Genomic DNA, 13284 nt, shown 5'->3' with positions numbered 1-13284 from the left:
TGTTTCCTTCATGCCATTAACATAACTAAACTACACACAATATGTTACCTACTTCTTTGTTTTCAAAGAAGGCTTAAGTAATACTATAACAGTTTTTAAATTATAACTATGTATTATCAACAGTTGAAAATAGAATATAATCTCTCATCCTTTTTCAACCAAATAAATAAATGGACTATTTAAAAGAAAACATTGTGGAGTTTGATAATTAGAATTAGTGGTGAAGAGAGGATACAAGCACCAGCACATTTGTTAAGTTTGAATGATTGAGTTCAATACTCGTCCAATTCTCGTGTCCACCAAATCATTCAATCATTACTTTTCACACTGAACGGAATCAGTAGTCCATAACCTCACTTTCCTTAACAAGATCACCAAATAGTAACGTAAATTCGTGAAAAGAATCACCAATACATTACTTTAAATTTTTTTAACAGGATCACTAATCCATACTGTATTGATATGCACTGATATTTCAATAGTACGAAAAATTCTAGTTGATAATGAAAATTTACATTTAATTTAAAACAAAACAAAACACCCTAACCGTTGGATAAACTGGGAAGCTCAAAATTATGATTACAGGCCCGGCATAATCAGGTGGGTTAAGGCACTCGACTCGTAATCTAAAGATCGCGGGTTCAAACCCCGTCGCACCAAACATGCCTCGCCCTTTCAGCCGTGGGGCGTTATAACGTGACGGTCAATTCACTATTCGTTAGTAAAAGAGTAGCCCATGAGTTGGCGGTGTGTGGTGATGAGAAGATACCTTCTCTAGTCTTAGAATGCAAAATTAGAGACGGTTAGAGCAGATAGACCTCGAGTAGCTTTGTGCGAAATTCCAGAAAACAAACAAACAAACAAAATGTTTCTGGTTAATATCTAAAGTTAGCGATTAATAAACACTAATCACAGTTGTAGCTTTGAGGTTTATAGTATGCCAAACATAGCAAACCAGTGATATAAATTGTCTCTTGGCGTGTCGCGTTGGTTACAATTTGTTAGAGTGATGCGAGTTTCTTTCAGCTTGCACCGCAACACTGACATTACGTTAGAGCTTTGTACACACGTATATTGTTGATTCTTATATTCGAGAATCTACAAGTTTAGTGAATAGGCGGGAATTTTGCAATGCACATTTAACAGTATAAGTTACACGATTTCTAAATATTAATTTAAGGCACTCGACTCGTAATCTAAAGATCGCGGGTTCAAAACCCCGTCGCACCAAACATGCTCGCCCTTTCAGCCGTGGGGCGTTATAACGTGACGATCAATTCACTATTCGTTAGTAAAAGAGTAGCCCATGAGTTGGCGGTGTGTGGTGATGACTAGTTGCCTTCGTTTTAGTCAGTCTTACACTGCTAAATTAGGAACGGCTAATGCAAATAGACCTCGCGTAGCTTTGCGCGAAATTCAAACCAAATCACCCCTGAGAGGAACGCTAAAGTACATCAGTGTCCATCTTGAAAGGTTTTTGTGTCGTTATAGGGTTTTTTGAATACAGTTACTACCCGCATGAATGTTTTGTTTGATTTTTATTAATAACAACGATGTTGTGTTCACTACGGGTATCGAAACTCGAGTTTTAGCTTCGTAAGCGCAGAGACTTACCGTTGGTTCAGTAGGATGGGGAGGTTTTATAAAAACGAACGAAGAATAATAAGAAAGCAGACAGTTCGTGCCATACTGTACAATAGTCCAACGATAACACGATCATCTTTAAGCGTCTCGTAATGGCATAGCGGTATGTGTGCGGACTTACAGTGCTTGAAATCAGGTTTCAATACCCATGATAGATAGAGCATATATAGACAATTGTTTAGCATTTCGCTTAACTACAAACAAATAATCACTCTTAAGAAGCATGGAAATAGTGATTTTAAAATAGGGCATTCAGCTTTTGAATTAACATCTCTTTCTGCCCTAACAGACATAACTTTTTCTAAATCTAATAAAAACGGTTAAAGAATCTAATGAACTTCACGTATGTGCACTTCCTTCCTTATATTAACAGCAAGGTAGCGAAGCGTTTAAAATGTGTGGTTAAAAACTAATCTTAATATTAAAATATTTCAACGGAAAAACTTTCAAAATGTCCTAATTTTGTCTGCGTATTCAAAATAACAACGCACGTAGCGCAAGAAAATATCCAATTGCATAACTAGGGATATAACAATACAATGAATTCATAATCCAAGGTAACAACAATGTATGTTAAGTTCATAATCCAAGGTAACAACAATGTATGTTAAGTTCATAATCCAAGGTAACAACAATGTATGTTAAGTTCATAATCCAAGGTAACAACAATGTATGTTAAGGTCATAATCCAAGGTAATAACAATGTATGTTAAGTTTATAATCCAAGGTTACAACAATGTATGTTAAGGTCATAATATAAGGTAATAACAATGTATATTAAGGTCATAAATCAAGGTAACAACAATGTATGTTAAGTTCATAAACCAAGGTAACAACAATGTATGTTAAGGTCATAATCCAAGGTAACAACAATGTATGTTAAGTTCATAATATAAGGTAACAACAATGTATGTCAAGGTCATAATCCAAGGTAACAACAATGTATGTTAAGTTCATAAACCAAGGTTACAACAATGTATGTTAAGTTCATAAACCAAGGTAACAACAATGTATGTTAAGGTCATAATCCAAGGTAACAACAATGTATGTTAAGGTCATAAACCAAGGTAACAACAATGTATGTTAAGGTCATAAACCAAGGTAACAACAATGTATGTTAAGGTCATAATCCAAGGTTACAACAATGTATGTTAAGTTCATAAACCAAGGTTACAACAATGTATGTTAAGTTCATAAACCAAGGTAATAACAATGTATGTTAAGTTTATAATCCAAGGTTACAACAATGTATGTTAAGGTCATAATATAAGGTAATAACAATGTATGTTAAGGTCATAAACCAAGGTAACAACAATGTATGTTAAGGTCATAAACCAGGGTAACAACAATGTATGTTAAGTTCATAATCCAAGGTAACAACAATGTATGTTAAGTTCATAATCCAAGGTTACAACAATGTATGTTAAGTTCATAAACCAAGGTTACAACAATGTATGTTAAGTTCATAAACCAAGGTAATAACAATGTATGTTAAGTTTATAATCCAAGGTTACAACAATGTATGTTAAGGTCATAATATGAGGTAATAACAATGTATGTTAAGGTCATAAACCAAGGTTACAACAATGTATGTTAAGTTCATAAACCAAGGTAACAACAATGTATGTTAAGTTCATAATCCAAGGTAACAACAATGTATGTTAAGTTCATAATCCAAGGTTACAACAATGTATGTTAAGGTTGTAAACCAAGGTAACAACAATGTATGTTAAGGTTGTAAACCAAGGTAACAACAATGTATGTTAAGGTCAGAAACCAAGGTAACAACAATGTATGTTAAGGTCATTAACAAAGGTAACAACAATGTATGTAAACCAAGGTAACAACAATGTATGTCATAAAGGTAACAACATATAAACCAAGGTAACAACACAACAATGTATGTTCAAGGTCATAATCCAAGGTAACAACAATGTATGTTAAGGTCATAATCCAAGGTTACAACAATGTATGTTAAGGTCATAATCCAAGGTAACAACAATGTATGTTAAGGTCATAAACCAAGGTAACAACAATGTATGTCAAGGTCATAAACCAAGGTTACAACAATGTATGTCAAGGTCATAATCCAAGGTAACAACAATGTATGTTAAGTTCATAAACCAAGGTAATAACAATGTATGTCAAGTTCATTAACCAAGGTAATAACAATGTATGTTAAGTTCATAAACCAATGTGTGTTAAGTTCATAAACCAAGGTTACAACAATGTATGTTAAGTTCATAAACCAAGGTAACAACAATGTATGTTAAGTTCATAAACCGAGGTAATAACAATGTATGTTAAGTTCATTAACCAAGGTAATAACAATGTATGTTAAGTTCATTAACCAAGGTTACAACAATGTATGTCAAGGTCATAATCCAAGGTAACAACAATGTATGTTAGGTTCATAAACCGAGGTAATAACAATGTATGTTAAGTTCATTAACCAAAGTAATAACAATGTATGTTAAGTTCATAAACCAATGTATGTTAAGTTCATAAACCAAGGTAATAACAATGTATGTTAAGTTTGTAAACCAAGGTAACAACAATGTATGTTACATTCATAAACCAAGGTAATAACAATGTATGTTAAGTTCATAAACCAAGGTAATAACAATGTATGTTAAGTTTGTAAACCAAGGTAACAACAATGTATGTTAAGTTCATAAACCAAGGTAATAACAATGTATGTTAAGTTTGTAAACCAAGGTAACAACAATGTATGTTACATTCATAAACCAAGGTAACAACAATGTATGTTACATTCATAAACCAAGGTAATAACAATGTATTTTAAGTTCATAAACCAAGGTAATAATAATGTATGTTAAGTTCATAAACCAAGGTAATAACAATGTATGTTAAGTTTATAAACCAAGGTAACAAAAATGCCTTGTATTTTGTTTAAACATTATTTGAAGAAAAATAACTTTAGTTAGAGGTAATTATGAACTAAATATTAGAAACACTCTGATGTTTTATTTTAAAGTTTCACACTAGATTTTATCGGTTGTACAGTATAATACTTTTGTTTATTTATTTTGGTTACATTTGGTGGTTGCAGGTAAATCTGGTGAAACGTTGTGAATACAGTAAATAAACGAGAGTTTTACTCTGTGTAACCAGCAAAACCTTCTGTGAGAATTAATTACGAAAAACGTGCTGAGAAGGACAAATACATTCCTGGACAGAAAATATACAGAATCCACCAATTAATCTAAATCAAGCTAAAAAACCCCACTGTATAAGCTCTGTGCTGAACTGCAAACAAACCATCAAAACAGGGTTAGTTTATTTAATATTTATATTATTATTACTACAACGCAAACATTTCCCTAATTTCGAATTACTGCGATATCGTTCTGTGGTTCTCATCTCTATAACTTGATATTATTCTTATAACTACTGCTTTAGACTTTATAATTGAAAAAACATAATACTACGCTCACGCAGTTATTGATCTAAAGTTGGTCATTTGTTTATTTATTTATTTTAAATTTTCCAAAAGAGATTTTTTTATTCTTGAAGATTTTAATATACCCACCGTTTTATTTTATTAACTACAATTTTCTTATATATTGTTTTCCGTTAACCTACAAAATTAACATTCTTTGCTCTTTCCACCGCAGGTACTGAAACCCAATTTTTAACGTTAGAAACTAGCAGACTTACCGTTGAGCCACCAGAGGGCCGTTGACGTATATGGCAATTCAAAATAGCATTACTAACTTTAATGGTGAATTTAATGTCTATTGTTCGTATGAAAATTGACCATTCGTGGCCTTTAGCGTCCATGGACTTGAGTATGAGGGGCCCGGCATGGCCAAGCGTGTTAAAGCATTCGACTTGTAATCCGAGGGTCGCGGGTTCGAATCCCAGTTGCACCAAACATGCCCGCCCTTTCAGCCGTGGGGGCGTTATAATATGACGGTCAATCCCACTATTCGTTGGTAAAAAAGTAGCCCAAGAGTTGGCGGTGCGTGGTGATGACTAGCTGCCTTCCCTCTAGTCTTACACTGCTAAAGTATGGACGGCTAGCGCAGATAGCCCTCGAGTAGCTTTGCGCGAAATTCATGAACAAACAAACCAGAGTATGAAAGTTCATGGTCCGCGACACATGCCGCAAAAGACGTTCTTCATTTTGAAGCCGTTTCAACACGAAAACAGTGTTTGTTTGTTGGTTTTGTTGATTAGCCGTCCATAATTTTGAAGCTGTAAACCAGAGGGAAAAAAACTAATAAAAACTACACAACAACAATTCTTGGGACTCTCTTTACCAACGAACACTAGAATTGCTCATTACATTATGACACCCCTACTGTTGAAATGGTGAGAGTTTCGGTCTCGCGACCCATAGATTGCAAATCGAGTGCTTCAACCGACAAACCATGACAAGCCTATGCTATGTAAGAAAATTTAACAGAGTCCTCTTGTCTATCAGCTCGTAACTTGGGACAGCTAAACTGTGTATTGGTTGCCCTTAAGCCTTTGTATAGCTTCGCGCGAAGTTTCAAGAGAAATAATAATTATGACTTTATATCTTAGGAGGAAGAGGTCATAGCGAACCTGACCCTCCAGGGTATGAACTTTTCTTACCCAAACACCGACAGACATTCATTTATACCTTATACCAGTAGTCAGTGCACAAAGTTTTATCAGTGAGATTCTTAAAATATGTAATAATTTTAATAGTTTCTCAAGTACTTAAGAAAACAGAAGTACATAAATATAGAGTATCCAAAGAGCTTACGATGGATGTTATTGACTCAGTGCTCATTTTCTGCACTGTGCTTTAGGTCGTTCAGGACCTGGAAGGGTTAGGTACATTTCCAGCTTTCTTCTCTATCATCAAGTAATGATATAAGAACTTTCAAATTTTACTGATAATATTCTAACACAAAACGGTGATTCAATTCAACTTCTTCGCCTTTATAGGGCCGTGTCCCTGAAAATAATACTAGTAACATTTAGTGTAATTTTTAATTATTCGCTTTATTTGATCACAAACAATTCCGAAATTAAATTACGTTTGTTCACAAAACATAATCACCATCGCGCATTTATACATACAATACATTTTTACGAGGTTTCTACTTTTAGCTAAGCGTTTGTTAGCAGTTATATTTGCTTTTGGCTTTTGTTTCCTTATTTTTTTGTATCTAATTGTAGTTCTTTGTATGAACCACGTATTCCTTCTATTATAATGGCATGTTTCCGTCTCGTATTTTGCTCTTCTATGTTTCCTTTTTTCCAAGGATGAGTCCTTCTTCATCATGTTACGTAGTGTTTATATCCAACGTGAGTTTATCCAAGGTGGTTTCATTTTCATTTACTTGTTCATTTGATTTTACAGTTTCGATGGACTATTTTTCTTCACTTAAAACAGTGTTGATAGAGCTTTGGTTGTCCGCAGAAAGCCTGGTTCTTTTTCGTTTTTGTTATTTTACTCAGCTGTAATTTAGCAAAACTATTTATATTATCTAGGTCTAAATTAGTAGCGATGTTCGTATACATTAGTAGCACCCACATTAAACTGGTTGTCTTTCTTTTAGTCTATGTAGTTCCAAATGAAGAGCGAGTATGCGCTGACGCCCCCTTGTGTAACTTTGTGCAAAAATTATTAAATAAAAAAATCTTGAGACCATCAAGTACTTAAGAGTTTTCAAAAATCTAAAATCCAACTACTTACCATAAAAATATATATATAATATTTAACTTCCAGTTTCGTTGGGTGAGTCTTCATAAATTATGTTTAGTGATAAAAAGCAAAGTCCAGTCCACACACCCATGCATACATATATATATATAAAATGAACAAATTGGTTTATTTCTTCCTTAAAGTCTACTAGAAATTATTTGTACTTGTATGCAGTTGTAGTAGGCCTTAGTTCACAAATAACGTTTTCACTTCAAAATAAACATACTTGTACAGTTTCACAGCTAATCGATGAAGTAACTGAATATTCGTAACAACGAACAATTATTTAAAAAATTTACTAATTTCTCGGTGGACTCAGCAGACAGCCCGATGTGGATTTGCTATAGGAGCATACACACACACTAGTTTCTCAATCACTGAACAAACTGAAGCTGGACTCAATGCTTCACTGATTCTTTTATTTATGAGTTATTATTGTTTCTAGATACTTTGCAGAATTTCTCGTTCATTAACATTTACTAATATTCTTGGTACTCCAGAACTATTTTTATAAAATTTTTAAATCTAGTGTTTTCACCATGCTAACAGCTGATTCTAGCAAACATCTGAAGTAAAAAGAAAATATAGCTTCCAACAAATACATATATTTGAAAGAAACATAATAAGGACTTCATTTCAGTTACAGATACTTTAATACGTGTACCTTAGTCAACTACTAGATATTATAATTCATTTCATTACACTTAAAGGCGTGTTCTTCACACCACAATAACAATATTGTAAGTTACATTTTTAGTGCTGTCATTTATTTATAGGAAGTTATGATTTGTTGATGGTGTAATGGAAGTTCCGATTGTGTTAGTTCTACAGATAACTAGAACAAGGGTGGATTATAAGTACGACGTTCCATAAGTCGTTTTGACTTTTGTTTTAAGAATATAGTAAAATTAATCAGGTATGGTGTTTCCGTTTTGTATGTCTTGGCTATCACGCTACTTTATCCAAGTGAGCAAACTGGTTGTACTGTTAGTCCTTTTATTGCAACGTTCAATTTCGAAATTGTAGAAACGTTAAAAGAGGAAATAAACCGATTTATTTTCACTAAATGGACTATACAGACGTTCGACACCAGGAGGTCAGATACAGTTTCGACCTCTTCTTTCCTCCTGAATTAATTATACCTTCTGTGGCTGGAGCGCTCTTTCGAGCAGCTAGGGGCCAGTTGTCTTCTGGGATCTTTTCTGCACGTGCATTTTCTTGTAGTTTGGTTGGTGCCTGGCATAATTTAACTTTTCAGTCTAATCTGTACCGTACTGTACGACTTCTGTGCTCAAAATTATCTTCTGCACAGATGTTCTTCATCTCGTTATTGGGATGTTGGTCTTGTAGACCAGGAAGGATCAAATTCCCTTGGACTTCTTCCTCCTGTATGGACGTTAAGTTATTTTTATCAGATAGTTTAAAAGAATCCGCCAATGAAACAACAACGTTACATGTTTTAAAGTTTTGTTGTAGACGGATTTTTTGGTAAAATAATGCCAAATTCATCCCACGTAACAATAACAAATTAATTTATTTCTCCAATAATGTTTGTACACCTATTTTTACATCTAAGCTTAATTTTAAATACATTGCTTTAACGGAAACTCTGAAACTAATGTAGACTTAACTTAAACCGATAAAGAAGCATATAACTCAGAAACTGTTTGCTAAGCCTACTAAATGTCTAGCAGTGAATTAATTGAGCTGACTCGTTGAATACCGAATAATTCATTAGATGATTAGCCACAACTTCATGATTCACCGCTTTGTTTTAATCCCATTTATTCTGTATTCGGCCTTTAGTTACTACACAAACTTTATACCAATAACATGATGCGCTCTGTTGAAAAATCTAAATTACAACATTAAAAGTAAAGCTTGCAACAGTATCAACGTTTTATTTCAAACAACTTGCTTTTGTTTACGTTCCTCGATTTCTTTTTATCTATCTATTCTATTAGTCAGTTATATTTGTATACGTTGTTTGTAGCTTCTTTGTTTTGTTTATAAGCCTAACGAAGCGTAATGGAAATAAAATAATTTTTATTAAACGTGTGTCGTTAACCTTGTCCAATAGCTGTTTTATCTCCTGAGTTTGACAATATTTAATTATTTTCAGCATGGTTGTAGGGATTTTACTTTACGAATATATTACTGATTGTCTTTTCTCCATTATATAGATAATTAAAAATATTATAGCACGCTTTTGATGCGCACCTAATTAAAATATCCAAACTAGCCTTTAAAATATTGAAAATTAAAAGATGTGAAAACTCTTTTTTAACATAAGAACCCATCCAGAACACTGTCTAGACTCCAGAGTGTCCACACGTCCAAAGCAACCTTCACGAAGTTCTTTATGTTTCTGTAGTTAGTTATACCTATCAAAAAAAAATATACATCTTTCGAGAAACGTTGAAGATAGTTAAAATTAGAACACAAGTAACATAATCAAGCGCATCGTTCCAAGAGTTTGTAACTCTAACGAAGAAGTATGTTTACGAAGGTTAAAGGTTGACCTTTGTGGCTTACATCTATTACTCCTAATATTCGAGCTCGAATTTTCAAACTTACTATTTCACTTTTCCACCAATTAGAAGGTTGTAATGACCCATAACAATCTTGAATTGAGATTTCCAACTTATTCTCTTTTTTTAGAGAAAACAAGTTCAAAACTTCCAGTTCTCCTTACAGCCTAAGTTTCATATGCTATGAGAATGTTTTCATTACTGTATCTCTTTTAAACACGTCAGTGCGTTTCTTCTAGTAAGTGAATCGAAACTGCTCAATGTACTTCAAATGAGACTTCAGCAGAGTCTGGACTGGTGTAATAATAATTTTCCTGCTCTTCTACTGAAAAGTATTATAAATAAACCCGACATTCTATATAAATTATTTTTAAGTATAGAATACGTTAAACGTAAAACTTCAGATTTTTTAACAACAAATCACCTTCGCATGTAAGTCATTTTGTCCAAGTTTTTTTCAAGCTTCTAGCAAATTTAGAACCATAACTGTGGAAAACCTATCCAGATCATTAACATAAATAACAAACAATGAAGATCCAATTACGGATACTTGAGAGACTCAATCAGTATCATTTATCATAATGTGAAAATAATTAGTTGTCGCTAATCTATGCTTTATACCACCACGACTGGTTTTCCGTTTCATATATTTCATAAGTATAAAACATACTGATTAATCTCTTTTTGTGACTTGTCCAAAACTCTCTAAAAAGTGAGCTTCACAACATCAGCAGTGGTGGTTTTCTCCCAAAACAATAAAATCCTTATAAAACGTATATAAAGAAATTCCGAAAAAAAACTATAGTGAGGCATGTTATTATTTTATAAAATACGAAATGTTTCTTTAAATGGTCCTCGATTTTTATTTCCAACATCCTCCTAAAATATTATGAATTTCATCTAATTTATTCCATCTCAATTTATTGGGATTTTCTTCTTTTTTTTTTAAGACCAGGAGAATATTGTTGAGTTTGCAGTTATCAGGAATTTTCTTACGGTGTCTGAAAAATATTTAAAACAAAATACTATATATTCAATTTGCTAGACTACTTCAAAATTTTAAGATGTCTTTCTCACCAGGGTGTATTACTCTTGGAAAAAATTTTCGAGATTTTCTCAATCAAACTTACTTAGGCCCGGCATGGCCAAGCGTGTTAAGACGTTCGACTCGTAATCCGAGGGTCGCGGGTTCGAATCCCGGTCGCACCAAACATGCTCGTCCTTTCAGCCGTGAAGGCGTTATAATGTGACGGTCAATCCCACTATTCGTTGGTAAAAGAGTAGCCCACGAGTTGGCGGTGGGTGGTGATGACTAGCTGTCTTACACTGCTAAATTAGGAACGGCTAGCACAGATAGCCCTCGAGTAGCTTTGTGCGAAATTCAAAAAAACAAAACACACAAAGAGACTTTCTTGCAAAAATATATAAATAAGAAAGTTAGAAAAGTTTTATTAAATGTTCAAATAAATCAACCATCTCAGAGATCTCGATTTTAATTTCAGACAAAAAGTATAATGTTTAAAAGGCTGTTTCAACTCTTCATAGTGTTATGTTCCTCCATAATAAGTTTTTATTGGGGGTGACGAGAGGTTACCACTTTACCAGCCAAATTTTCACCACACATAATCTCTGCAATGAATACATTTCACATAAAAAAATATTACTTATGCCATTGTTCTTCCATTCCTATGGCTTGGTGACAAATCTGATGGTTAATAACGCTGAAAATAGGGACAAAACAGGTAACACATCGTGTAGCTTTGCGCTTAACAACAAACAAATAACCTTAATCAGTTGATGCAGAATAACATTTTCAAATGATCGTGACCTAATGAATCAGAGCACCAGCTTTGGGACACTCATCGTTTGAGACAAGGAAAGTATTACCACAAGGTAGTGTTATGAATTGTGTTGCCCATTAGATGGTATGGTTGTTAGTTTTAGTTAGAAACGTCTTAATAAACATTTGCTGATATTTATAGACGGACATCATCTATAATAGGTTGATCAAGTTTCAACAGAATACTCTCGTCTTCGAATGTACTGTTTTAGGTTGTTCTCAATTCTTGAAATCTATTGTTTCAATCTGGCTGCAAAAATAAAAATGTGGTGTTATTCCAGGAATATGGATTTCGAAGCCTGTGTAATTGTTTATAAAGGTGGTGACGACATGAAGTATCCTGCTAGAAACTTACTAAAAATAATAGGAATTCGTATAATCATAAGCAAGGCGATAGTTATGACCCATTTTCTTAAGCATTTTGTAGTTGAATGCAGGCAGACGAGTTAAAATACTTTGTTGGTGTTTAAGAAGAATTTGAAGAAACTGCCCAAGGAGGCTTCATCTTTTCGAGATTGTACAGCTGAAGTACTTTTCTTTGACCAAAATTTTAGAAGTTTTCAGAAGAAAAAATGTTTGACACAGACTATTTCTGTTTTTTGATCTCACTATCACGATCAGTCTATGTCCCTAAAATCTCAGGTTCTTGATGTCCATATTTATAGGCCCGGCATGGCCAAGTGTGTTAAGGCGTTCGACTTGTAATCGGAGGGACGCGGGTTCGAATCCCCTTCGCACCAAACATGTTCGTCCTTTCAGCCGTGGGAGCGTTATAATGTTACGGTCAATCCCATTATTCGTTGGCAAAAGAGTAGCCCAAGAGTTAGCGGTGGGTGGTGATGACTAGCTGCCTTCGCTCTAGTATTATACTACTAAATTAGGGACGGCTAGAAAAGATAGCCCTCGAGTAGCTTTGCGCGAAATTCAAAACAAACAAACCATATTTATATATGGGCGAATTTGGAGTATCAAAACAGGATTGATTCCCAAGCCTTTGTGGACATATTACACTTTGTTTTTTTTTAATGTCAAAAATAAATCTTTATCAGCTATCAATAAATGACATTCTAAAGATTGGAAACCACTTTTTCTTTTGTATTTGGGCCTAGACATCCGCACTATGATTAACAGATGTAATCTTAAAATACAATCAGCTGTGGCCAGGTAATTGGTATAGAGATCTGGCTAGCTACTTCTATCTGTGAGCAACTTGAGAAGAAAGGCTTAGTATGTACTGCAATTCTGCAAAAGGGTCTTATATAGCTTTGACCAAAATCTTCCACTACAACACCTCATGAATCTTTTCATATTACTGTTCTCAGTATATTACATTTATCAACTGCTATACGCTGTGTTATTTGAAGAGAGCCCTCCTCTAGAACAGCGGTAAGTCTACGGATTTACAAAGCTAAAATCAGAGGTTCGATTTCTCTTGGTGGGCTCAGCAGATAGCTCGATGTGGCTTTGTTATAAGAAAACACACACTATTTGAAGAGATCAATTACAATATCGCCGACTCTAACTAAAAAAAGTCTTGCCTATGGATATTTAGTACAATTTCA

Source organism: Tachypleus tridentatus, chromosome 8 (assembly GCF_004210375.1).
Source record: "Tachypleus tridentatus isolate NWPU-2018 chromosome 8, ASM421037v1, whole genome shotgun sequence".
In the NCBI taxonomy this organism is placed as follows: domain Eukaryota; kingdom Metazoa; phylum Arthropoda; class Merostomata; order Xiphosura; family Limulidae; genus Tachypleus; species Tachypleus tridentatus.
The sequence above is the reverse complement of the archived record's forward strand: the minus strand, read 5'-3'. Positions refer to the sequence as shown.